The sequence below is a fragment of the Amblyomma maculatum genome, chromosome 7, assembly GCF_055883805.1.
Source record: "Amblyomma maculatum isolate TAMU_Amacu chromosome 7, ASM5588380v1, whole genome shotgun sequence".
Taxonomy (NCBI): domain Eukaryota; kingdom Metazoa; phylum Arthropoda; class Arachnida; order Ixodida; family Ixodidae; genus Amblyomma; species Amblyomma maculatum.
This window is the reverse complement of record NC_139350.1, coordinates 39,094,402-39,122,364: the sequence shown is the minus strand read 5'-3', so window position 1 is coordinate 39,122,364 and position 27,963 is coordinate 39,094,402. Positions and strand designations below refer to the sequence as shown.

At 45.5% G+C, this 27,963-nt stretch overlaps 1 pseudogene; it reads left to right on the top strand.

The window, feature by feature from the left end:
* The first annotated feature begins 686 nt into the window (after window positions 1-686).
* LOC146183059 (uncharacterized) lies at window positions 687-6,771 on the top strand (annotated as a pseudogene).
* Window positions 6,772-27,963: the final 21,192 nt, after the last annotated feature.

Below are 27,963 nucleotides of genomic sequence, written 5' to 3'. Positions count from 1 at the left end.
GCTGTTGGCTTGCGCATGCTGTACGCATACAACCGGTGAATGAGAGGGGAGAGAGGCTGATATCGGCAAGGAACTCCTTCGGTTTCACGTTCCAGCTTTAGTACGGAGCATTGAACCAACACATACAGCCTTTGTAAAAAGTGTAGAGCCCAAGGGGCTTGCTTCTCAGTCATGTAATGCCGCTGATTTAGTTTTGGTGAAGGTGCTTACTATCGGCAAATGTAGGAAAAAAAATCTTAACATCAAAAGATTTGGAACACTGGAAATGCATAACAAGCCACGCGAACTAGCTCAGAGGTCGACCCCCTGGGGAGAAAAAGTGCAGACATCACGCTAACCGCTAAGAATGCTTTTTTTACCGTGTTTAGGTTAGTTTATCGTGTTACCGGGCCGCGAACTTTTCGGTTAGCGTTGCAAAACACAGAACGCGTTTTTAGAATAGCATTTTCACCGTATCAGCAGTTTTGCAGTTACCGGCGCCAGTTTCGTAGTTACCGTAGTGAGAAGTTGGAAGAAAAAGAGAAGATGATGGCAGTGGCCCCGTAACATAAAACTGCAACAAAAATTATGCGTAAAAAGACATTAAATTCTTGTCAGCAATATTTTTTTGATACTAATAATACGTACTACATTCTAGCGAACAGTCCAGCGTCTTTTGAAAATTATAGCAGCGCGGTCATAGTCACAACGCCTGCCGCTAGGCCAGATAGGCAGTCTCAATCCATAGCCAACTCAATTTCTGCGCCGTTGTATACATGGTTGTATAACTGTTGACACAAGGTTCCTTGTCCGCCGAAGTTATTTGCCGGTTCCTTGTGTACTCAGGCTTCCGTGCGCGCATATTCGAGCTAGATATGGCACAGTACAATACATTCACTGACCCGCTCCTTCTCGGCACTCACACATAGAGAGAAATAGAAGGCATGTATGCATGCTCGTCCCTAATGGAGCCGGAGCCACGCCGAAATCTGGGAGCGCGTGGCCTGCTGAATATTGACCGAATAGAGGACTGAGATTTTGACCGGCATTTCAGGATCAAGAATACCGATTTCTATCATCTGTCTTCTTGCCTGATGGTGCCGAACGATTTCGTCAGCGCCCAGAGCGTGACTGTGCCCGGCCATGAGGCGCTTTGCATGGCACTGCGGCGCCTGGCCTATCCGAACCACCTCTTTGACCTCGAAGTAATGTTCAACCGCCACCAGTCTGGGATCTCGAGTGTTGTGAATATGGTGCTGGCCCATGTCGAGCACTACTTCGACCACCTTCCTCATGATCTGAGCACCCATTAGTGGCTCACTGTGACTTCTCTAGAACGCTTCTGTGAGGTAAGGAAATTTTGTTTGATGAGTTCTGAATGCTGGCGCGAAATCCTGCATGAGAAATGTTATTGCGCAGGGGAAGCATTTTTAGCAAATACCCTATTTTTTCGATTCTAAGCGTCCTCCGAACTCCGCAGAAAAAGAAATATAGAGAAAAAAGTTTGCATGAGAGTCCCTTTTTGACAGGAAGAGAGCATAGACAAGCTTGCCGGAGCGCTTGCGTACTCAGTCTCAAGCAGGAACTCAGAGGTGCGGCGCCATCTCCAGCTTCTTAACGCAATGAAACAGCGCAAGGAAAGTGACGAAATGCGAAGGAAAGGAAACAAAGACAAAGTCACAGCGCCTGTGTCTTTGTTTCCTTTCCTTCGTGTTTCGACCCGTTCCTTGCGCTGTTTTATTTCATTATGCAGTACCAACTAGCCCGGCATCTTGTACTTCCAGCTTCTAAAACAAGAAGCTGGAAGTGCAAGATGCCGGGCTAGAACGCAGCAAAACAGCTGCGTTCCGGCACTATGCGAGAGCTGGCGGCGCAGGACGCCAAATGCCAGCAGAAAGCTACCCAGATTACCCAATCAGCGTGTTGCCACATGGTCCTGGAATATTTCGGCAAGTTGCGTAGACATCGCGGCCCGGCGTTGCTTTGTTTGATATCAGCTGTTCGACATCCGTAAAGGAGGCCGGAATGAGCTTGAAGAGGGCTGCCACATTGAACTTCAAGCGCACTTCAATCGCCTTTGCTAATGGTGTTTGCTAAATAATTTCGCGCGCGTCTCGTCGAGATATCGACGAAGAAACGGGAATGGAGGGGGGGGGGGGGGGGGGGGAGCGTTATATTTCGAATCTGAGAACCTCTATCACTTTGGGCTCACGATCGTGATAAAAGAAGACGCTAGAATCGAGTAACTACGATAGTAAGAAATATCAGGCATGTGCTCCAGTAGTACCAGAATCATTCATACAGGCTCACAAAGATTGGAGCAACGCATCCCGACTAATTTAGTGTCAGAGCTTTTGTATGAATTATTTGTAGCCACTTCATCATAAAGCTTCCAAAGTTGAATACAGTTATAAACCATGTTTCATGTTTTTGTTATGCTCAAACCCGGTAATGTTAGCAAGTAGTGAAACACAAGAGACAGCAAAATGTGACAATCAAAGTCATTTTATGATCACTTGTTCTTTTCAGGCCGTGAACGCTAAAGGAGCCCAACTTACAAACTGTTGGGTTTATAGATGGTACTGCCCGCAAAATTTGCCGACCCAGATCAGAGCAGCAAGAAGATTTTTGAGGCCATAAACGCTGCCATGTTCAAAAATACAAGGCCGTAATATGCCCCAGTGGCATAGTTTGCCAGCTGGATGGGCCTTTTCAAGGCGAAGACATGATGCAGGTAGGTGCATATATTCTGTACGACTTTGCTTAGTATGAAGCTGCTTGAACATATTACTGATTTAGGGAACAGCCCAAATAAGAATTATGCGCAGGAGGCCTGAAATCCTTGAGGATGCTACATTGAGGTGACCTCAAGAACCATAACCATGGGTTAAAGATGCTGCGCACTGATGACTAAAGAAAGTTAACGTTATATATGGTTTTCACCTGAACTAGGCAAATTCTCATCCTCAATTAACAGTCCACTATGTGTTTATGGCTGCCTGTCATATCCTTCCCACCGACACAGTTCTCATTATCTTTTCATCCCTATGCAATACTGCATAGCAGCGACACATTTAGCGCCTTGATCCAGTGTTTAGATAACAAAAGAGGTCTGGGCAGCTTTTCTAAAAGTGCGAACTTTTTTGCCATGAAGAAAGCTCATCATCAAAATTTTGATATTAAATGCAGGGTATGGATTTTCAGTTCCCGCAATTTAGTAATTTGGCAGATTTGGTTTCATGTTTTTTCATAAATGAGTGCTGACTTTTTTTGGTGACAATTTACTACCCGTGCATGTTGAAATCTCACTTGGGGTCTATTTGGCAAGTTTGTCAGTAATAACAAGCTAGTTACCATTGATCAATTCGAGAAATGGTAGTACTTGGAGCTATGAATTAGGAGGAATTGCGATTGTCACTACAAAAGTAATGCGTGTTTCATGAGATAGGTGGCAGACAATATGCCCCGCGTATCCTTTGAGATTGTCCCGCCTGGCGGCGGCATTACAAAACGCAGGCGGGGCTACCCGGCTGCCTTTCTCCTTGGGTTCCTACGTAGTCGAAGGCTTTAATGCACAAAATTGTATCGTTGAGTTCATATGGTTCAAATTGAACTTGGGTCATGTCTAGAAACGACTGTTTTGAAGTGGAGTGCTCTAAAAGCTATAAGTGCTCCCTGGGATAGCATTTCTTCAAGTTTCCGGGCTGGCCTTATGAACAGGAGCAATGACAACAGTGGTTTGTTTCTGGGCGGTGAAAAAAGTTCTGCTCACGTCTCGATGTTTTTGTAATTATTTACGTCACTTATATGGTGCTGCTATGAAATGTTTATTGTCCCATTATGCCTACCCCTCAAACAGCATCAGTTAGTTTTAACTGCTTTTTCCTTTAGTTCTATGTGAGAGGCAGTTGCATGCTTCTTGCCACTCACAGACCACAACTTGTGCACAGCAATCTTTTTTTTCAAACTGAATGCAGCATGGATTGGATCATGTCTCACGCGTGGCTTTTGATCGTTTCTGAGCTCTTTATGTACGTGCCTGTGTGTTTAACTGCTTCCGAGCTGGGAAGCGTTGCTACTGTGCGCGCGCTACTCGTTCGAGATTTGGCACCGCTCCCGTAATTTCTCACCTGGCTGCACAGTGTCATTCACTACAGATTTTTGTATTTGCGCAGATATTTCTGTCTTTAGTTGGCATGAAGTCAGCATATTCGTGCACGTTTCACAGCATTGTGATTGTCTGATTATGACCCAGAAAATAGGTCATGATTGTGACATTTCCTGAATGTCCTCTCGGATTAATGCCCATTTGTAATTGAAAAGATATATTTGCGTGGATTCATTCTCAACACATCCTGTCATTTCTGTTGACGCTTATTTGCTTTCTTGTGAATTTAGTAAATATAATAGCCGCTGAGAGCCTTCTGAAAACGGCATAATCTACAGCCAGTAGTTGCAACATGGATCCCACCGCGTTTCACGCATGACATTCGGTGATTTAGAAACTCTCTGTGCACATCTGTGTTTACACAGACGATGGGCGAACCGTGAAGCATTGCTAGTGTGTGCAGATTTTGTGCAGCTGGCTCTAGCATATCTTTCAGTTCGTGCACTTGTTGAATGGGCATGCTGCAGCTATTTTATTTGTGCAAGTAAGGCTTCTTCTAACAGGCATGCCTCACGTGTTACACCTTTGAAATGGTTGGGGTGCTAAATCTGTTTCCCGACTGTGATTTTACTTATAAGAAACTTTGGCTAGAAAGGTATTTGGCAATTGTGGTATTTCATTTGTCGGGACTCATTTCGTAACTAGTAGCTCCTTAAGCTTGCTGGATGCATATTTGTATTGCTTTCAAATGCAATTGAGAATTCGTGGGAGACAACAGACATCAGTCTGCAGTCAGAAGTTTGGTTTGTGAGGTTTAATGTCCCAAAGCAACTCAGGCTGTGAGAGATGCCGTAGTGGAGGACTCCAGAAATTTCGACATTCTTTGCGCAACCCCGGCGGGGTAACAGCCAGCGAGAAGCTAATGACCACAAGTAAAATAACCCGGAGAACCCACTATACTTACCCACAGTATGTCAACAGCTTACAAATAAGAGGAGCACTTAGGATGTAACAAGTCTAAATGTATTTTTGGTGGTTTCCCAGCATTTAATTTCAACCAGGGTAATGCAAGTTAGGTAATTGCATGGCACAAAATTTTCAAATCAAGCTTTTTACCTTTTACAGATGAGGGAAAAATGCTTTGATGCCAGCCATAAAAAATCTGCTTTTGAAACGCAAATGTTAGCATGAAAATTGCAGATGTTAAACAATCACTGAATGCCTTAGAGCTTTATTCTTGTTTAATACCAAGCGTGACTTGCCATATGTACAACCTACGTGCGTAAGCATCGCGAAAAATTGGGGTAAATATCTAACTTTGGGCGATAGGACATGAAAATGTAAGAAGTTACTTCTGAGCAGCCGGGGTTGCCGCACTCGCTTCTTAAGCTTATATTTAAAAGCAATAATAGATAATGCCATAATCATTGTGTGCAACTTTTATCTGCTGTGCTGGCGGTCCAGTAATGTGGAGCTCTCCACTACAGTATCTAACGGAGCTCGAGAGGGGACAGCATGCGGGGGAGGCAGTCGCACCAAAAACAAGGGCTACTTAAGGTTGTCGTGTTTCCAGCTACGAACCATGCACTCTCGCTATTTCAACGACGTGTTACAATTGTGTCGAATTCAATAAGGATGGTGCAAACTATTTGCGATTAGTCCAGCATGTTTTCCTGTACACAAGCGTGCCATTAAAGCGCCTGGTCCGCTCACCTCTCAGCAACCACTTGATCGGGCGCGCTAAACAGCACCATGTTGCACTCCAGGAAAACTAATTGAACTTATCAGTTTTTCTCCAAACACAGTGCAAGCGTGGGCATCAATTTTAAAACGCAAAAAAAGGCATGGTACTCATGATAGGCTTTATGGCATCGCTGGTCTTGATGACTCTTGCTTGCGGCAATCATTTGGTGTGAACACTGGTCAGGTTGTCCCGCTTAGGGCGAAAGTCCGAGTGCGACTTTGAACAGAAGTCCACTTTGAAGCAATTAAATTCATTTTTGGACCCTAATGCCGTGGAAATGATCGCCATGCACCCCCACAAACGGCAAATCACACGTGTGAACTTCTGTACGCTTGCTGCAGCAGTGGGGCTGTGCTGGCTGCCCCACTACTGCAGTAGGTGGCTTTCAGTGGTGCCCCTACATGCGGTGTGCGGGGCGTATAAAATAAGTTTACTTCTAATGCTTGAAGATATATTATTTCTTTGACAGCGGCTTGAAATTACAACTCTAAGTGCAAGCCCTGCTTCTGGTAACATTTTTATACTGAAATTACTGTGCATTTCAGGCATCCTCAAGAAGACAAACCTGTACAACAACGTTGAGAAGGTCACCCAAGGCCATAACTTCGTAATATATGGGGATACAGCATACCATCTTCGACCCTTGCTCCTCAAGCCATTTGGGGGATGCAGGTTTCAGCCCCATGAAGCTTGGTTAAACGAGAAGATGAGCACCGTTTGGCAAGCTGTGGAGTGGGGTTTCGGCAAGGTGGCCACCCAGTTTGCATTTTTGGATTTCCCAAAGAACCAAAAGATAGGACGCCAGAACATCGGTTGCATGTATAGAGTGGCCACGCTGCTGTCAAATGCCCAGACCTGCCTTTATGACAGCCAAGTTTCACAATAGTTTAACTTGGATCCACCAGCCTTGGATGAATACTTGGTGCCATTTTCTAGCTAATGTATACGTACTGTTGGGAGTAAAAGTAGCAGACCTCGCCTCCATGTTCTGAACTGTGCCACATTGAATGTGGGTGCCACCTTGCAATGCATTCCTCGTGTCAGATCAGGCAGAGTGCGCAGGTCCAGGTACCAGGAGTGCATTTTCAGGTGGCACTCGCGTGTGGTGCGGCACAGTTCAGAACTTGGAGGGGGTTAGTTATTTTTGCTCCTGGTATTACATATATTCAGATTCCTCACGTTTCCTTGCTATTTGTGTGTGTGGGGAGGGGGACTACGCTGACAACTTACAGCAGTTTAAGCTGGTTAGTGGCAGTAAGGATTAATGGTTTGGTTTATACGGTCCGATATTCTAAGGCGCTTGGGGTATGAGGGACACTGCAGTGAAGGGCTTTGTAAATCTTGACCATCTAGGATTCTTTAACAAGGACTACTTTAACCAAGTTGTACAAATATACCTTCACAGTTTGAGTAGCATTCAGAGCTCCTTGCGGGCATCATCCTGATCTCAAAATGACAGGTTTGCTCAGTCAGGCAAACACTGGCACGAGCATGAGATGCGCCAGCCGCAGCTAGCGTTACCCGAGCACGTAGCAGCGCAGCCAGCTAACCAGCCTAGCCAGCCTAGCCACTGCATGTAGCTACTGCCTACAACACAAGTTGCAACTCATGCTAGCAGCTTCATGGCCAGCTTCAGACAAACTATTCTTGGCCGCACATACACAGCATACATTCGTAATCTACCACCTGGTGGAGCATAGAAACTGCCTGGAGCTTTTTAAGTCTTACGTGCTGGGAATGCGAAGGCATCAATCCCGCTATGCTTGCTTTTTTGCTGCATTTCTTCTCCATTTTATTGTGTTTTTGTATTGGGCGATACTGGAGTTATTCTTGTCACTGCTTCTCACTCTACTTGCTGCTCTTAATGTTTGGCTGCGGTGTTCTTTGTACACCGCATCTTCAGTGATACCTGAAATCTTCTTGCTTTGTGCTGTTTTGCAGCACTAGGGGATGGCACAGGTGGCTCCCGACTTCTCACTCTACTTGCCGCTCTTGATGTTTGGCTGCAGTGTTTTTTGCATCCCGCATCTTCAGTGATACCTGAAATCTTGTTGCTTCGTGCGGTCTTGCAGCATTAGTGGATGGCACAGGTGGCTCTCATTCTGGTGGCAACTGGCACAAATGTTTCTCTTTCTTTTTATATATCCTCTACTCCTGTTCTCTGTTGTGTGACCATCCATTCGATCAGCTTCATAGCCCTTTCTCAGTACCATTGTTTTGTGGTCATCATCATTAGTTCACATTCTGCTCGCGCCGAGCATGAGCCATGTAATGGTATGCATTAACATACAGCCCTGTTTTAACCATGCTATATGAATATACCCACAGAAGGGGACAGACGTGGCATGCAAGGGTTCCATTTGGTTGATTTCCATCCCAGAAGTGCTGCGTAAGCTGGCAGCTCCAGCTGATGGTTTCACAGCTGGATTCAAAGCGACGATACTAGGTCACACATACTCGGTAGCATACACCCGCAATGTAACATCCAACCAGTATAGATTTAAAGCCCTGCTAGGGTTCTATGGGTCCACAAGGAATTGATTCCCATCTCAAACGTGCTGAGCAATTTCGGAGCTCTGGCCATGGCCAGCTTCAAACGGAGACATATCAGATTCGGTGAACAAAGACTGTAGCATTAGCGCTCTAAAAATGTAAAAAAAGCTTGAAGACAGTTTGGCAAGCTACAGAAAGGAAACATGTATGGATAACTTGAGACAGGAAGAGAGTGATGTAGTTCAGAAACCTATAGGGTAATGACATTATTGGTAACAAAGAGCAAATAGATGTGGGCAAGGCATATAATGCAGATAGCAGGGTCGGTTGGATAATGACTATAAAAAAGTCAATGCAGCAAAGGCCAACACAGCGATGCAGACACGGATAGAGAGAAATAAAAAGAACAGGTGTGATACCTGCCGCAGGTGGACAGCCGTCTGAGTCTAGGAAGCTGTGGACCAAAGCCATGTCCTTAGTTTGGTGGATCTTTCCTGGAGTCCATATTATTTAAGCATCTGGGAGGTGGTGTGCTGTGCTGTGATGGATTTCCAGCGCTAGGCCAGAAATTGTTCTCTTTCGTTAATTCCTGCACGCAGACTGGAAATCACTGAGTATTATGGCACGTTCATTGGGCGTCGAGAGAGCTGAGGCAATTACAGCCTCTTCTGATGTGTTGGTGCCATTTGAATAATTGCAGATATCGTTTCTGTAAATGTATTATCCATTATGGTAATGCAGTGGGCTTGCCTCCCCGGGCATCTTGCTGTGTCAGTATATCTGGTTTCCAGATTTATTTTATGTGCTTTGTCTTCGCGATATGAACGATGCATATTTCTGAGGATGGAGGCTAAGGTGATATATGAGCTATCATCTACTCAGGGGACGCGACTTGGCGCACTCTAGTTCAACGCCTTATCTATCCAAGTTCCTTGAGAGTTTCCCATCCTTCATTCCTCGCTCTTCTTTGTGTTTGGGCTTTCAGAATGAGGAATGCAGATTTCTGTGGTGTGCAAGTGAGTCCACAGTCTTTCAAGTAGCTGTTGGTACAGCCGACGAGTTTCTCGTGAGCGTCTCCTTATTGTCCTGGGCAGCCGCCTCGAAACCGAAATGTTATATCACCGACGCAGAGGGTGTGCTGTATGCTGTTGATTGTATGAAGCGTCTTTGGGAGTTTCAGCATAGTGATATTAAACAAGAGGGGCAATATAACTGAACCTTGAGGGGTGCGTTCATCCGTTACCTGGAATTTGCCCATCCTAAGGTTACCCAGGTTTATGGTGGCCATCCGATTCTTCAATAATATTTAGACATAGTATGTTTGCTCCCTGTAATTGGTGTCATGTAGGTTGCGAAGAATTGCAGCATGTGAGACGTCAAACGCCCCTTTATTATCTGCTGCAACGTCGGGTTTTTTTAAAAAATGTGATGGTTGAAGTTTCATGTTTAACTTAAGAATGATGCTCTTGCAGTTTTTGTCAATGTGGTCAATAAGATCCTCTTTGAGTTGAAACAATATGTCTTGGGTTGATAGCTGTTGTCTGAAGCCATCGAGTGTATTGGGGATGTGTGTCTGTGATCTTCCAAGTAGCCTGCGAGACAAATGAAAATATCATGATATGCAGTGGTCAGAGCTGATGTACATAGTTGTGCTGAAAATGGTGCTGGCGATATGTTTCTGCATACAATCCTGGTGTTTGCTGCTGACGAACAATGCAGACTCGGCCCCACTCTTACTTTTGCTTTGGATCCATAAGTTGATGTTGGTAAAGCAGTGTGCGCATTGTCTGTGTAAAGTATGTGTGTGTGCAGAGCAATTGTGGGCTTAGAAATGTGTTCGTTTCTTCATTCATAATGGCAGTGAAGGAACAAGAGAAGAAAACATGCAACACACGGATGAATGCTTTGTGCGTTTGCTTCTCTTGTGTTCGTGTTCATTCCTGCAGCTGACATCTTGTATTGCAGGTGAATGAATTGCGCTTACAAATGTGAAACGTTTCGAGTCTCTCTTTGGAGGGCAAGGAATCTTCCACGTTGAAAGATGGTAATCTCATCTTTTATTAAAGTAATTTTTTTGAATGGAGGCATGTCCTTTCTTCCGAGACGAGTGTTCCATAGATATCGGTTTTCTGCTTGGAGAATATCGGCCAGCTTTGGGAAATTGTAGAAGTTAACTAGCAAGGTGTGCCCCTGTTTCCAGGCTTAAAACATGCATAACAGGCACGAAATGTTTTTCTTACACACACCTACTGCCCTCCAGGGTTAAGAATTGACCGCAGCTCTTATTTGGCGTTGGAAGCAGTGCACCGTCGGTCCTGACGAGTATGACATGGTTTTTAACTCATGATTTATTTATTTATTGAATCCTCAAAGGCCCCATTTAAGGGGTATTACATGAGGGGTGGGTTTGGAGTACGGCGGTTACAATAAAAAATGTCTTTCGATGGCAGTCTTCACATGATGAATGTCAGTTAGTGAGGCGATGTGGTCGGGAAGGTCGTTCCAATCCAGAGCAGTGCGGAGAAAAAAAATGACTTTTGGAATGTTATCGTATGGGCGCGCTGGGGGTAGACGGCATTAGAGTGGAGATGAGATGACCAATGGGCTGGACGGATGAACACGTTGTTAGGTGGCAAGCTGTGATAAAACTTATGATAGAGAGAAAGGCGAGCTAGTTTCCGGCGTAAAGCTAGATTTTGAAGTTCAAGTTTGGATTTTAGTATGGTAACACTGGTGCGAAGGAGTAATCTGAAAGAATGAAACGTGAAGCTCGATTTTGTGTAGATTACAGTAAATTGATCAGATTAGTTTGATGAGAATCGAATATAGCTTGAGCGTACTCAAGTTTGTGTCTGACAAGCGAAGTGTAAGCAATTAGTTTGACAGAAGAGGGAGCTAATCAAATGTTGCGGCGTAAGTAGCCAAGAACGCGACAAGCGGAGTTGGTTATATGAGAAATATGACTGGACCAAGATAGGTCACTGAATATATGAATACCTAAATATTTGATAGTGTCAGTTTGAGTTGTAGGAAAATCGTAAAGATGATAGGTAGAAGGTAAGTAGTTACGCCGACGGTGTAAAGAGGCATGAAACGTTTTATTAACATTTAATTTCATAAGCCAGGTGTCGCACCATTCTTGCACGTTAAGCAGATCATTCTGTAAGATAGCGATGTCAGATTGGTTATTTATGGTGCGGTATATTACACAGTCATCAGCAAACAGCTGTATGTTAGATGTTATGCAATTTGGCAGGTCATTAATATAAATTAGAAAAAGTAAGGTGCCGAGTACAGTACCTTGAGGAACGCCTGAACCGACTTGGGAAAGGGTAGATGAATGGGAGTTGGCGACAACAAACTGATGACGATTTGTTAGAAAATTATGGATCCAGTTCAATACACAAGGGTCTAAATTAAGGGTAGATAGTTTAGGCAGCAAATGGCGATGTGGGACTTTATCAACGGCTTTTTCGAAATCTAAAAAAAAGGTGTCTGAGGGTATGTTAAGCTCGAGGTTCGTGTGAATATCGTGAAGGAAAAGAGCAAGCTGGGATTCACAAGAGTAGCCTTGACGGAAGCCGTGTATATTAGGATGGAAATAGCCAACGGGTGAAAGGAATGTTGCAACATGGGAATAAATAACACGCTCCATAAATTTTGAACAAACACTGGTGAGGGATATTGGTCTGTAGTTGCTGGGTGACGAGCGATTACCTTTCTTGAATAGAGGAACGACCTTCCCGATCCTCCAGTCCATGGGAATAGTACCAGGGCTTAGCGACTGCTGAAAAATGAGCGATAAAACAAGGCTACTGACATGTTTAGTGTTCTTAAGCACCTTAGCATTAATGCCGTCGGTTCCCGCCGAGGATGAATTCTTTATTTATCAATGATATTAGAAATTCCGTTCGGGTCAATAGTTAGAGGATACATTTGTGGATGAGCATGTTCTGATGGCGAAGGAAGGTCGATAGAGGTCTCTTTAGTGAAAACAGCACAAAAAGTGTTATTCAGCATGTCAGCGACTTCGTGATCTTGTGCATTGCTGCCGTCACTACGAAGCAAAGAAATGTTGGTTGAGACGGAAGGACTGATTGCTTTCCAAAACCTTTTGGGGTCATTACGCAACATAGATGGCAGAGTGTTATTGGAAAAAAATTGTTTAGAGGAGTGTAATTGTCTTTTATAATCTTTAGCGGCGCAGAAATACTTATCCCATGCAGAGACATTGCTTGAGCGCTTAGCAGATCGGAAGTCTTTTTCTTATTGTTTAAATGTTTTAGTGCCGAGTTGAACCATGGCGACTGCGCACTCTCTGTTATTGTGATAGTGGGGATGTACTTTGCGATTAGACGGAGCATTTCGTTTTTAAAAAGTTGCCAGTTAACGTCAACAGGCCTCTCTTGATAAGTGGCTGCAAAAGTGTCGAAAAACAATTCTAGCTCAGAATTCATACTTGTGTAGTCACCTTTATCATAGAGTGTTAGGTTTTTCTTAGTTTTTTGTTCTTGACCAAGCTGCGGTGGAGCGAGCCATTGATTACAGCGTGATCGCTATGGAGGGAAGAAAAGTAAGCGAAGAACAGATATCGGCATGTGTTGTTAAAATTAGGTCAAGAATATTAGACGAGTGCTGTGTAATACGAGTAGGCTCATTGACAAGCTGCGTTAGACCGAAAGCCATGCACGTGTTCACGAATTCACTTTCACTGTTGCACTTTGATATGGTAGAGGCGGGATTGATCCAGTTTATGGAAGGATAATTAAAGTCACCAAAAATAACGACGGGGGTATTATGATACATAGTCGTTAGCGCTTGATGTGAGTCATGATATAAAGATATAAAGGAGTCGCCATTAAAAGGAGGGCGGTAACAAACACCAATAAGCACGCGCGGAAATGTAGCATTACAACAAATCCAAACCATTTCTGGGGGGGGGGGGGGGGGGGGGGGTAGGACCACTGACCGGTGTGCAGCGCAATGATGGGTTAGCTGCGATAAGAACACCGCCGCCACGTGTATTTCCAGATCTATCTGCGAAAAATGTCTAAATGAGGTAATGAAGGCAAAATCTCGAGGTCAGTTATTGATGAATTAAGCCATGTCCCTGTAAGAAGCAGCAAATCACAAGAAGAAGAAGATATGAGGCTGCAAATTTCATCACGTTTTGGTATAATACTGCGGATATTAGTGTACAAAAATTTATCGGGGAATGACTAATATTGGGAAATTTGCGTTGTACTTGCACTTCGCGCTATGGTTTTTCAACCACTTTTTGTGCGATACGATCATAAATGAATGTCATGATGAGTACGGTTCGGGGTTTACAGTATAATGGGTCAATTTCTTTGTTCAAAAAGGCACAATAAAATATTGTATAATGTAAACAGCAGACTGCAAAGCACCATACACTGTTCAAAAACAGGACACAAATGTTTAACATTGGTTGAAAATGGAATAGACATGCGACCCCTACCCCCTTTCCTTTTTTTGGTGTGAAAACCTTGCTACCCCAGGCAGTGTAACATGACGGGCGCACTTCTCTGTTTGCTCTAAGATAACAGACTTGTGGCTGATGTAGGTGAGTACTATGCAATTATATTTGTCATAGACTCCTTGAGCCGTTATGCTTTGTGGAAAACGAAAGTGCAATCCAAACAATGTCAAAACAAGCACAGTGACTTTATTTCACTGTACTCTCAACTTTGTCTACAAGTTTTTCAATAAGCCGTAAGCGGGCTTCTTGCACTGCAAGGTGCGCTCGGCATTCTTGCGCCCGCTCCTCTCTCTACCACATGTACTACTTTATTTTGTCTTCATGCTTTTTCCTTTCAAAATCGAGCCACTTTTCTTCAAGAGCGATGCGTAGCCGCTGTTTTTCACCTTCGCGGCTTCCACGTTGTGACAAAAAATTAAGGGCAGCCTCGCTCTGCCTCTGTATACCTGCAGAAGTGTGCAAACATAAGTATATTGACATGAAACGGCAGTCATTTTAAACAGAAGTGTTGCTGTTTCTAGAACTAGAAAACAAACATAATCGTGTAATACTTACAGCATACCACATGTTACAGATAATGTAGTTGAAACGTAACTGCCTTGGTTAAAAATATATAGCAGAAGTATTCAAAGCACAATTGCAATACTTTCAAAAAGCGTCCACTGAAAGCAAAGTGCCAGTGGATGCTTAAGACGCTAGTTATTAGTCCAAAAGAAATGGTACTGCCTAGGCCTGTACCCTTCTGTGCCACATGGCTTCAACAGTCCCTTGCATGGTGATGTGTGAATGTATTTTGTTGTGTATGATCATACAACAAAGCTTATTCATACATACAGCCATATTTTAAAGCAAGCTGGCATGAAGTGCCAGCTACTGTTCGGCATCAGTGCTCAATGGCCGTAACCCATGTTCCCAAATCGCTGAAGTGTAGAACATCTGTGCCTGATGTATTGATATGCATGAAGTGTGCGACAACACATTAATGGCGTTAGAGCCATTGTTCAGGAATAATTGTTTGAAAATATGATCCACACACTTAGGGCACGCACTGGGTTATGACGCTTGTATATAAGACTGTTACTCCGGCTGATATTACACATCCTTCGAAGGCATTGCACGATGTATATACAGTAAAACCTCATTACAAGAGACACTCAAGAGACCCGAAAAAAATGTCTCTTGTAACCAAAAAGTCTTGCCCACTCTTATGTGCGGCAGTTTATATTCCCTTAGCTAAATTCTGTTCCCTATCAGTGCCTTTTTTTGTTGCAATAGGGCAATAGGTTTGGAACCAAGGAGTGCCTCCTCTTGACAGGGAAGTCAATGTCCGCATTGTTTCAGCCACTGACAACCGGGACATTTTGACTTTCAAGTCTAGAGGAGGCACTCCATCTTTGTTCCTGACATAGTGCCGCAAAACAGGACATTGATATGAAACAAAATTTACCAAAGGAAATCTTAACTGCCGCACATGTGAATTGGTACGAGTCAGCTGCGTTGTTTGAGCATACCTGTGTAAATTATCTCTTCTAAATAGAGAAGTTACCTTAGGGACCTGCAAAAGTTTCTCTTAGTAACAGAGTGTCTCTTGTAACCATCTCTTGATTCAATGATAAATTTTGATGCTGAAATTGCTCGAAGTTTGCCACATACCATAAAAGCCTGCATATAAAACGAGGTTTTTCCCCATAATTGGCGTCCTAAATTTTGGTCTCATACTATTTGCAGATCCGAATAAAAACTTGCTTGAAGTTTTCGTTTCATTATTGTGGCGTGGCTATGGCTTGGCTTCCGTTACTCTCGACAAACGGCGTCACAATGTCGTTTCTTTGCAGTTGATCCGCTGAGTGTATCTGTTCACAACGCATGTAAGCCACGCTTCGTGAAGTGGATATTTTTTCGGGGAGCAAGATGTCAGAGTCTGAAAAATAGCACTCGGCTGCTTTCAAACGAAAAGTGATTTTAACTCCAGAAAACATTGGCAACAGTGCGGCCGGGAGGCAGTTTGGTGTCATCAAGGGAAGCAATCTTGTATGGAGATGATAAAAAGTCCTTTTCGCGTGCAGCAGAATGTGACGCTTTCGCGCCCCGAAGAACGGAACATACCTAGAAATTGAACTTGGCCTGACTTAGTTCGTACGACAACAGCAAGCTGCGCATCTAGCTATGAGTGTGGAGCTTATGCAGGCAAATGCTATCGAGCTTGCAAAAGAAAAAGGGGGACCGCGTGCTGCCTTCAAAGCGAGCAAGCACTGAATCCATCGCTACATGTGCTGTGCTGGCTTTTCACTACGCCGGCGGACCTCAATTGCACAGAAGCTGCTGAAGCGTTCAAAGAGCTGCTCGTTAGTTTTCAGCACCATGCTATTTCTTTGCGCAAAATCTTTCTGTTGGGCCAAATAGGCAATGGCAATCAGACACCGGTTTACGTGGACATGCCATCGCCCTTCACTGTGCGCACGAGAAGGGGTCTACCGTTGTATTCATGAAGATGCCTTCACTTGAACTTCTCCAATCGCCTGTAGAGGCCTGTTTTTACTTGAATCGCGCCTCCAGCGGCGAAGAAAACTTGAGTAATCTCGAGAATCTTGAGTCGGCAACAACGCTACCTTGGCCGCTCCTGTATTGCTACTAAACTTGTAAATATGGCGGACGTCAAATCGCTTGCTCGCTGTGTGGACTTCGTTCTACCAAACGTTTCACGAAAGTGGACACGGCGAAGATGCACCGAACCTTCCTCTAAAGCATTGGCTGAGAGTGTACAACGACCGTGTACGACCGTGTACTTCTAGCATGTTATCATTTTAAAGGTGTGACCGCGGCCAGCCTCCTGCCGGGATAACTGTGAACAGCCACAGACACCAGTGCTGTTGTTGATCATTGCATCACGCTTCTGTGGTGCGGGCACATTTCAAGTTGCCACTGGATAAGAGAACTACTTTTCGGAACCTGCCGAGTGCAGAGTTGAGGCGCGCATTCGACGGTTAATGGTGAGCTCGCCTCCTACCGTACTCGAGCAACGGCGGCACACTCCTTCGATGGCTCGCCCTGCGCAGTGGGTTCCAAGCAAGCTGTGGGGAAACAATCTGTTGCATGCAGTAAGCTGGGGCACTGGGGGTTCAGTGACGCTGTGCTGCACCCGACGCATCAGTGGCTAGTCGCCAGAGGGAACGAAGTATGTCTTCGGGCGTACGGCGCTCTCGAAGTAGCGCATTCGTGTGCTCGTCCTAAGGAGGGATATTCATGGTAGGCCAAGGACATGGCTTTTCAAGCACATTTTCAATTGGGGCTCTTAACCTGTTTGGAAACCGCAGGCTACATTTGCTTCTGGGAGAGCCGATTCAGTGTGCATACGAAGCAGCGTGCATGTTTTCAACGCTTGCTCCTGAATCCTCTGAAGGCCAGAACTATGTTCGTAAGAGTTGGCCGCTTTTGTTTTTTTTTCTGCAATGTATTTTGATGTCTGTCAAAACCTGGCAATAAAAAAAAGGCCAGGCATCAAAGGGCGAAAGTAGATCTCCTGTCAAACGAATAAGCCAGAGTATTCACACCATTTCTCAAAGCATACGTCACGTTATCCGTAAACTCCACGTCACCAGCAGCAACTATTGCCAGATGCAAAAGCATATCGGCCATTTTTCGCGGCAACATTTGACATCCAACCAGCAAAACAAGTTCCACTCTGCTATTAACGTCGAGGCTGCTTGCGAAAGTTTAAAAGACCTTTCATGAAAAACTGGGCTGGTTAGACACTTCAGCACGCAGTTTTTGGGCTACAATTTCGCCTTAGTCTCATCCACATATGCCATTCGCACTGCTTAGAGTGGAGGAGGTATTCTCGAGACGTCGTAGGTCGAGAGGTTTGTAGGCCGCATGATGCCCAGTGGCATTCTCTGCAGCAGTGGGCTTGGCCTTGAGGCCACAATGTGTGCTGCAGCTGTGGGGCACCGCTGACCGCTGAAGCCCTCAGCCTCACACAGGGAGCAGGGATCAACAGGGATACTGGAAAAACGTAAATTCCGCATTGAAACCTTCATACCTAAATCAGATCAGGGCCCGTAATCAGAGTTTGCGTCGTTATCGAAAGTGTCGCTATCTTGCGTGACCTTGAGTCCTGTGATTGGTGGAAACGCCGGAACATGATGATGCTCCCTCTTCCGGTTCCGTAGTGGTACTGGCTTTTCGACCAATCAGATCCCTTGAGGTCACGTGAGAGCGACACTTCGATGACGACGCAAACTCTGAATACGGGCCTAGCGCTGTGCCAACAGCAAAAGGTTGACTGAAAGTTGAGAGAGGCACTGCTGTTTAGCAAATCTTTTAAAAGTAAGGTTGAAATAAACTGAGAGTTGCAATCATCCTCAAACCCAGACACCCCAAATGAGCACCTCTTACCTCCTACAAGCTTCTGCCTGGATAATGAAAATGGCACCATGTCCAATGTTCATGCAAAACAGGTAGCCTAAAGGTAAAGAAGAATAACAGGATTCCAGAATTGCTTTTTAGAGAAACCAGCAGGCAAGACATCAAGCCTTGTCTTATGCATCACTAAGCGCTTCAAACTGTGCTGCAATTCAAAGCGAATGGTATCGGAAAAGTAAGGCACTTGCGGCTCCCAAAAATTCATCCCATTTGAACAGTCTGCAAACGACTATGTACACAAGCCGACCTCCAGCACTGGGTGTTTCTTGTGGAAACATTTTCGAAAATTCTTTACTGTGGACTTGTCAGCATGGAGAATATTTTTCCTCAAACACCAATGTGCCCATATTACCAAAGAAGAAGTATACAAGGATCACAACGCCTTGTTTGCTCTATCACAGGCCACAGACTGACAGCATTGCCTTCTGGATGAAGTAAACCCTAACAAAAAGGACACATATTTGCTGATCTGTCTCCCTTACCCAAAGCCTTGAGAGTCATTTGAACTCCGCCAGCTGGATGCGAATTGACTAGTTTGGCCTCCTGCGACTTCCCAGCTCTCCTGGGTTTATCTCTTCAAGGACGTTCGGCTCGCTACAATATGCCGCTGGGCTAGTTGCTGCAGGCGGTGACCCGCTATATATCTTTTCCAGCAGAACTGCTACCTCTTTAGTACCTTGAGTGTGGTCATCTTAAGAGAAGAAAAGAATAGGTGAAACCAAACCTGAAACCAGCAATCACATGAAATGCACAAACATACAATCTGCACATAGACAGAAAAATGCATCAGCGTAACGGTTCAGAGTTTGACAAAAATGCAGACTGTAGTTGGATGCAATAAAAAAATTAATTGACTTCGAAATTTATTTTTCGAAATTCTTTGTTTTTTTCATCAACATTATTATGATTGCTAGTTTTTTATATCCATAATTCTAGCTTATAGCTGCATTCTTAATCTCGCTTTGCGATCGGCTGCTTGTAATTGAGTTTGTGGACAACAGCACACATTGGGCAATCCAACAACTCGCTCCCGCGCTACAGACGAGTGAAAATAATGTCACGTAGCTGACCTACAAGAGGGTGGAAAATTCTCTTCCTCCTCCAAGTGGTCATAAAATGCCACTGCATTAGCAACCCTGCCATCCTTAATCGGGGCCGCTGCCGGGGCACGGGTTGTGCACGCTGTTTGGGCTGGCCTTGCAGCAGAATTTCTAGGCACTGCACAGCGCACGTTGACGCCGAATTCCTTCGCCATGTCCGCAACGTGCTGAAGTAGTCCGTCCCGTTCGGTGTACTCGTCTTTGGTGCCGGACCTAGTTTCACATGAACGATATTTTTTTGGCAGCTTGAAACAATGACAGCGAAGAAAGTTTACTAATGAAATCCCACTTACTGCTTCAGCACTTGTCGCTCATTGTGCAGGAACTTCCACAGCATGAGGAAAAGCCGCTCTCGCACGATGCGCACATTGAAATGCCTTCCAGTCAACACTGTTAGGATTTCATAAATGTGCTGCCACTGGGAGGGGTCCGCAAATGGATTGAGGCTTACTACCTCGTGAAGGAGGGCAATGTCATCGTTAATGCGATATCGCATTCTGCTGCGTAGCATGTCGTTTATGCTAGTGCGCTTGCTGCAGCAGTCGTCCGCCGCCACCGTCGCCATCGTGGAAGAATGGTCGCGTCGTCGCGTTGCTTGGCTTGGCTTTTCATGGCTTCGCTTGGCTTGGCTATGCTCGTATCGCCAATTTATTTTGCGGTTGTTTACGGGTTGACGCTAACTTTCCGCGGCGGTAATCCCTGAACTGCTCATCGCGGTAATGGCCGCGCATGCGCAGATGTCGCTCGCCAAGTCCGGTAAACTGTAACCTAAACACGGTAACGATATGCTATATCACTCTACTATGCTAGGTAGAACTGTTCTTCATCGTGACCTGTGCTCCATGTGCCGTGTTCCGTCACGCCGTTCAGCTGCAGCTGGCGCGCCGTGGGCATGGCAACGCCATTGCCTTAGCAACGCGATGACGTTTGCTTGCTTTTGCACTCGCTCCGTGGCGAGGCGTTCACTGGCGTTCGCTTTCTGAGACGGACGCAGTTTGTTTCGCTCCGCAAAAGTTCAATCTGCGAATGCGGTATTTGACTTCTCACCTCCTATCCTGTTTTACCAACGGATACCTGAACCTCGAAACTCCACGGGGACACCGGACATTCGACGGTAGGCCCAATTTTCAGGATTTTATAAGTCTTTAAAACTTTCTGACCGAGGCCTCGGCCTAGCTCGACTCCGAAGCCTCGCTGGGCGCTAGGCGTTACCCGAAGAGGCTGGGAGCGGCCCCAGAGCGTCGCGACTTGAGAAGATCAAGATGATGGAAACCGTGGAGGGAAGAGACGCTTCGGCCAGCGATATTTTGAACGGACAATGGTTCGTCAGAAAGAGAAACCGAAACGTGACCGTCAACAACGCCCAAGCCGACCACGTTGGAACGCTGAACCCATCCAATCCCAAGCCCCCTCTAGGGAGGAAGCTGGCCGAAAAATCGATTGAGCGACAGCAGGAGCGAATTCCCAGCACCGCTAACAAGGTCATCATTCGCCACAGAGGCGGAATTATTAGCATTATCAACATTGTAGGAAGATTTAACTTGTCTCGAGTTATGATCCAAGCCGCCGGCCTGGATCTGACGACTACGAAGGGTGAAATCATCTCTTCAAACTCTACTCAGCAATCAATACTGGTCGCTACCGCGGATACCGAGAAAACTTACAAGTACGCAGCTATTCAAGCTCTGAAGATTGGACCCAACATAATTGAAGCCAAGTCCTACATCGCCATGCCCGAAGACGGAGGCAAAGGCGTCGTTCACGACGTACCACTCGAATATTCAGTGGAGGAACTTAAAGAAATGATAGAATGGAGTGGGACTAATCCGCAGATCTCCGGTATTAGAAGACTGGGAGCGGGATCCAAAACCATTCTGATACTTTTCGAAAACTGGTTTGTTCCGAAATGGCTCAATTTCCAGGGAATAAACATGAGGTGCTACTTGGATAAGAAGAAGTACGAAGTCTGCACAACATGCGGCAGGCTGGGACACAGAGCTGATGTATGCCCAGATCCGACCAACGTGAAGTGTTGCGGCTGTGGCTTGGAACATCCAGGCGCTGGACACACATGTGAACCTAAGTGTCAACTCTGCGGTAAAGACCATGTCCTAGGAGACAACAAATGCCGCGAAATATACAGGATGCCCTACCTCTCAAAGAAGAAAATGTGGGAGAAAAGGTTAGAAAAACAACAACTGCAATCAACTTCAGGAAGCCAGGGACCCATCCTCTACTCTTCGGAACAAGAGCACCGGGGACGAGAACCCCGAGGAAGGAACCGGGCAAACACGGAACCGCGGTCGGTGACCGGGACCCGATCGTGATCAAGATCAAGCTCAAGAACTAGAGAGACCTCGAAATCCCGGGACACCAGCCAGGGAAGAGGACCTGGCCTGCCTCCCAGAGATCCCAAGAATCCATGGGGCCAACTCAAGTCAGCAGACAACAAGACGGTAAGCTTCGTTTGCAAAACCTCCCAGGCTGAAAATAGAGAGATGAAAAAACTCAGAGGGGAAAACGCAGAACTTAGAGAGATGATCAAATTAGTCGCGAAAATTAGGAACCTAAATCTAAATTCACCGAAAAGCCCACGGCTAAGAGCCCGCCTGCAAATCAATCAAATGAGGTACCAAAAACCACAAATTCAATTACTACTAATTCTACTTCAGAGGAATCAAACTGTATGAACTTGGAATTCACCCGGCCGCCACCCCAGAAGCGTAAAGGGGGAGAGACCGATCCTTTTATAACCCTTAATAGAAAATTTGAGCAACGTAATGACAAATTTTATAAGCAACTCTAGAATATTACCACACTAATCCAGCAACTTCTAGAGGCTCAGGGACAGATGCAAGTGCAGATTTAAAATCTCACTAAACAAATGCAGGAAGCATCCCTGGCCTTCTCTGAATCCAGTAACAGAATCGCAAAACTAGAAGAAACAATGGGTAACAATCATGGACAAAAGCCATAATCAGAAAGACAACTCCATGATCTGGCAGTGGAACTGCCGAGGGTACCAGAGAAAGCGAGCGCTATTGCAACATTACATAGAACAAACTGCCGACAAACCCATAGCTATCATGATACAGGAGACTGAAAAAAACCCAACCAAATAGTTTGGACATCAAAGCCACAGCAGCGATAGGGGCGAAAAATCCAAAGTCACGACTTTTATCCAGAGAAACATAGCCGCTACTAATCACGAGTTCACATCTAGGGATATAGAAGCAGTTTTAACCGAAATCATCACTGGAAGAAAAGACCGAAAGAGTATCTTTCTCTTGAACATATATGGCACTCCGAAGCAAAGGAAAGTTAGGTTTCAAGTCCTATTCCGAAAAGCCCTAAAGATCGCAGGAAATAACCCGCTTATCATAGCCGGTGACTTTAATGCAGCCCATCAGGAATGGGGGTACGATCGGCAGGATCCTAAGGGCAGGCAATTATGGGAAGACATGCAAACACTAGGACTTACCCTCCACACAGATCCAAATGCACCCACACGCACGGGTAATAGCGTCAGCAGGGACACCACCCCCGACCTGACCTTAAACAAGAATGTAAGTACAGCGGACTGGAAGAACACCGAACAAAACCTAGGTAGTGACCACTTCATTATTGCACTCACATTAGGAAAAGGAATCAAAATTAGAAAACCCAAACAACCCAAAATCACGGAATGGGAAAGATTTAGGCAAATATGACAGACCGAGAGAATTGAGAAAATCGACGATATCGATAAGTGGTCACAAACGCTTAAGAAACACGTGGATGAAGCAACACTCACTCTAGAAGACGAAGATGCACCGCCGAGTATCGATAGCAAACTCTTAAACATGTGGAACAAGAAACAGGACCCAGAGAAAAGCCTAAAAACAAAAAGATGGAACCGTAATATTAGGAGAGCACTAGCTCGACATAATAAAGAGATGGAGACATACGCCCTCAAACTAAATGAACAAAACTGGTGCAGCAGATGTGATGAAATGGAACAAGGCACGAGCCTCTCGAAAACATGGAACATTCTACGACACATGCTCGATCCGGAAAAATCTAAAGCAGAAGCCAACGGAAATCGAACTATAGTTAAGCATGCCTTCGAAGGCTCGGACGAACAATTGATGAGCAAATTAATCCAAATCTACATCGGACAAACGAAAACCGAAACGTTACCAGCATATGAGGGGAAACCTAGCCTAGACTTAGACGCCCCCACCACTAGGGCTGAAGTCCGAGCTGAGATTATTGGATTAAAGACAAGATCAGCCCCAGGACCTGACGGTATCACGAACACTATTATCAGAAATCTAGAAGACGAGTCAATCACAGCCCTGACAGAATACACGAATAAGGTATGGGAGACTGGACAACTACCGCAGGCATGAAAAAATGCCAGTATAGTCCTCATACCCCAACCCGGGGACGCCGCCAAAACTAGAAAACCTAAGACCCATATCACTGATCTCGTGCGTGGGAAAGCTAATGGAACGCGTTATTCAGACGAGACTTACCAAACACATGGAGCAAGAGAACCTCTGGCCACACGAAATGGTGGGCTTCAGGCCGGGGCTAAGCACACAGGACGTGATGCTCAGACTTAGATACGATATCATAACACCTGAATCTTCAGATACAAAGACTATTCTCGGACTTGACCTAACCAAAGCCTTCGACAATGTCAAGCATAAGGCAGTGCTCGAAGGTCTCCAAGAAGTTGGGGTTAAAATCAGAACCTATAACTATATCAAAGATTTTCTCACTAACAGAGAATTCATCATGAGCTTTCAAAGCGCCAAATCACCCACAATCAGCTTGGGTAGCAAGGGAACGCCCCAAGGCTCTGTCTTGTCTCCCTTTCTATTTAACATTGCTATGAGGGGGCTACCAGCACAACTAAAGGAAATACCGGGCTTAACATTTAGAATGTACGCAGATGACATAAATATCTGGATAAATAAAGGTAGCGACGCAGAAATAGAGAACAAACTCCAGGTTGCCGCAAATAAGGTGGTTGAGTACGCTGCGGAACGCTGTCTATCCTGCTCGCTGCAAAAGTCAGAACTATTCATCTACAACCCCAAATATTAGAAAAATAAAGCAGACATAAAGATAAATGTTAAAAACTGCCCGGTTCCACAAGTAGAAGAAATTAGAATCTTATGAATGATCCTCCAAGCAAGAGGGCAGAATATAAACACCATCAAAAAATTGGAGAATTACTCAGCCCACGGTACGGGCATATTCAGAAGAGTAGCGCTTAGAGGACATGGTCTCCAGGAACGTAGTCTACACAAAATGACGCAGACTTGCATCATCAGTCGCATATGTTATGCCACACCTTTTCTCAATCTCAAAAAGACAGAACGTGAAAAAATCGACGTCATAATTCTAAAATGCGTCAAACGCGCACTAGGCCTCCCTGTCTCCACATCAACAGAGAAGCTGGAGAAAATGGGGATTCATAATACATGGCAAGAGCTCACTGAAGCTGTCAGAATCTCTCAACTGGAAAGACTAAGTCAGACGGAGACAGGCAGAGCCATCCTAGACTGGGTCGGACTCCAATCAGACAGAGGCCCACAGACGAAAACATCTATCCCACACAACATAAGGGAACACATACTGGTACCACCTTTACCTCGAAACATGCACCCAGACTACAACAAAGAACGCAGAGAACACAGAGCCAAAGCCATCGCTAAAAGAATGAAACGCAAAGCAGTCGATGAAGTTGCTTATGTGGACGCATCATGCGGACGACACGGAGCAGCTGTCTCGGCAGTAGTAAATGGCGAAGGTGCACCTAAAATTGCGGCCTCAACACGCACCCGTGACATTAGTGCAGCTGAAGAGGTCGCAATAGCGCTCGCATGCACTGGTACACAGGCCAAAACTATAATCAGCGACAACAAAACAGCTGTCTGGAATTTTGCAAAAGGAAGGATCTCAGAGGAGGCCAAAAAGATTCTTCTCACAAATCCCATTACTAGAACCATATCCATCATATGGATACCAGCACACGAGTCTGTCCCTGGCAACGAAGCTGCGCACCTGCTGGCCCGAGATCTCTACCACCGGGCAGCGGTAGAACAGGTCGAATGCAAGGGAATTAAAGATTGCGCTATCACATACAATGAGATCACGGAATCTTACAAATTAGATCGAAAAGTATACCCTCCCCCAGATCGGTCTCTCACTAACAATGAAGCACGCATCTGGAGGCGATTACAAGCCGATAACTACATCTGCCCTGTCTGGGTTTTCTTAACACAGACCGGGGAGGAAGAAGATTCTAAATGTAAAAATTGCGGACAAAAAGGCAGGCTAGATCATATAATATGGCAATGCGCCGATACCCCAGGCGCCCGCATTAACATTGATAGTAGAGAAGCCTGGGAGGTTCGGCTGCGGAGCGGAGATCCCACCGTTCAGCGGCACGCGACCCGCCTGGCGGCTGAGGCCGTGAAGAGTGCTTGTAACCTCCCCTGACCCCAGCCTGCGGGGCCCTCCTGACCCGCTCCCTGGCCTGCTGCTGCCCGGGGCGGGAGATGAGGGGCTCCTTTTCGGTGGAAATAAAGTTTTCATTCATTCATTCGCTCCGTGGCGGTTCCGCAGAGACGTAAAGCAGAGGCGGGGGCGCGAGCGCCCCCACTGGAGTCAACGGTGCTGTCACCGACCTCGGAGTGCAAGTGAAATCACGTGACCTCTCTTACTGCTGCTGAATCAGACGCTCGATTGAATTTGTGCGTTTTAGAAGCTAATTGTCGCGTTTACTTTGTTAGTTTGGGTTGATATAGAGTGCTGGCCTTGCACTTTTGATCTTGCATCGTAACTCATGCTGATGAAGTTTATTTAAGTTGTTGCTACGGTCCGTTACTGCTCTGTACCCGACGTAAGCGAGGGAACCAGACGCAAGCTACCATTGCTACCCGAAACATAAGCTCACAAGCCCCTGAATCCTCTGAAGGCCAGAACTATGTTCGTAGGAGTTGGCCGCTTTTGTTTTTTTTTTTCTGCAATGTATTTTGATGTCTGTCAAAATCTGGCAATAAAAAAAAGGCAAGACATCAAAGGGCAAGAGTAGATCACCCGTCAAACGAATAAGCCAGAGTATTCACACCATTTCTCAAAGCATACTTCAATGCGTAAACTCCACGTCACCAGCAGCAACTATTGCCAGATGCAAAAGCATATCGGCCATTTTTCACGGCCACATTTGTCATCCAACCAGCAAAACAAGTTCCACTATGCTACTAACGTCGAGGTTGCTTGCGAAAGTTTAAAAGACCTTTCATGAAAAACTGGGCTGGTTAGATTCTTCAGCACGCAGTTTTTGGGCTAAAATTTCGTCTTAGTCTCGTCCACATATGCCATTAGCACTGCTTAGAGTGGAGGAGGTATTCTCGAGACGTAGTAGGTCGAGAGGTTTGTAGGCCGCATGATGCCCAGTGGCATTCTCTGCAGCAGTGGGCTTGGCCTTGAGGCCACAATGTGTGCTGCAGCTGTGGGGCACCGCTGACCGCTGAAGCCCTCAGCCTCACACAGGGAGCAGGGATCAACAGGGATACTGGAAAAACGTAAAATCCGCATGAAATCCTTTATACCTTAATCAGATCAGGGCCCGTACTCAGAGTTTACGTCGTTATCGAAAGTGTCGCTATCTTGCGTGACCTTGAGTCATGTTATTGGTGGAAACGCCGGCACATGATGATGCCACCTCTTCCGGTTCCGTAGTGGTACTGGCTCTTCGACCAATCAGATCACTTCAGGTCACGTGAGATAGCGACACTTCGATGACGACGCAAACTCTGAATACGGGCCTAGCGCTATGCCAACAGTAAAAGGTTGACTGAAAGTTGAGAGAGGCACTGCTGTTTAGCAAATCTTTGAAAAGCAAGGTTGAAATAAACTGAGAGTTGCAATCATCCTCAAACCCAGACACCCCAAATAAGCACCTCTCACCTCCTACAAGCTTGTGCCTGAATAATGAAAATGGCACTATGTCCGGGGTTCAGGAAAAACAGGTGGCCTAAAGGTAAAGCAGAATAACAGGATTCTAGCCTTGCTTTTTAGAGAAACCAGCAGGCAAGACATCAAGCCTTGTCTCATGCATTACTAAGCGCTTCAAACTGTGCTGCATTTAAACGAGAATGGTATTGCAAAAGTAATGCACTTGCGTCTTCCAAAAATTCATCCCATTTGAACTCTCTGCAAACGACTATGTACACAAGCAGACCTCCATCACTGGGTGTTTCTTGTGTAAACATTTTCGAAAATTCTATACTGTGGACTAGTCAGCATAGAGAATATTTTTCCTCAAACACCAATGTGCCCATATTACCAAAGAATAAGTATACAAGGATCACAACACCTTGTTTGCTCTATCACAGGCCGCAGACTGACAGCATGGACTTCTGGATGGAGTAAACCCTAACAAAATGACACATATTTGCTGATCTGTCTCCCTTATCCAAAGCCTTGCGAGTCATTTGAACTCCGCCAGCTGGAGGGCGAATTGACTCGTTTGGCCCCCTGGGACTTCCCAGCTCTCCTGGGTTTATCTCTTCAAGGACGTTCGGCTCGCTACAATATGCCGCTGGGCTAGTTGCAG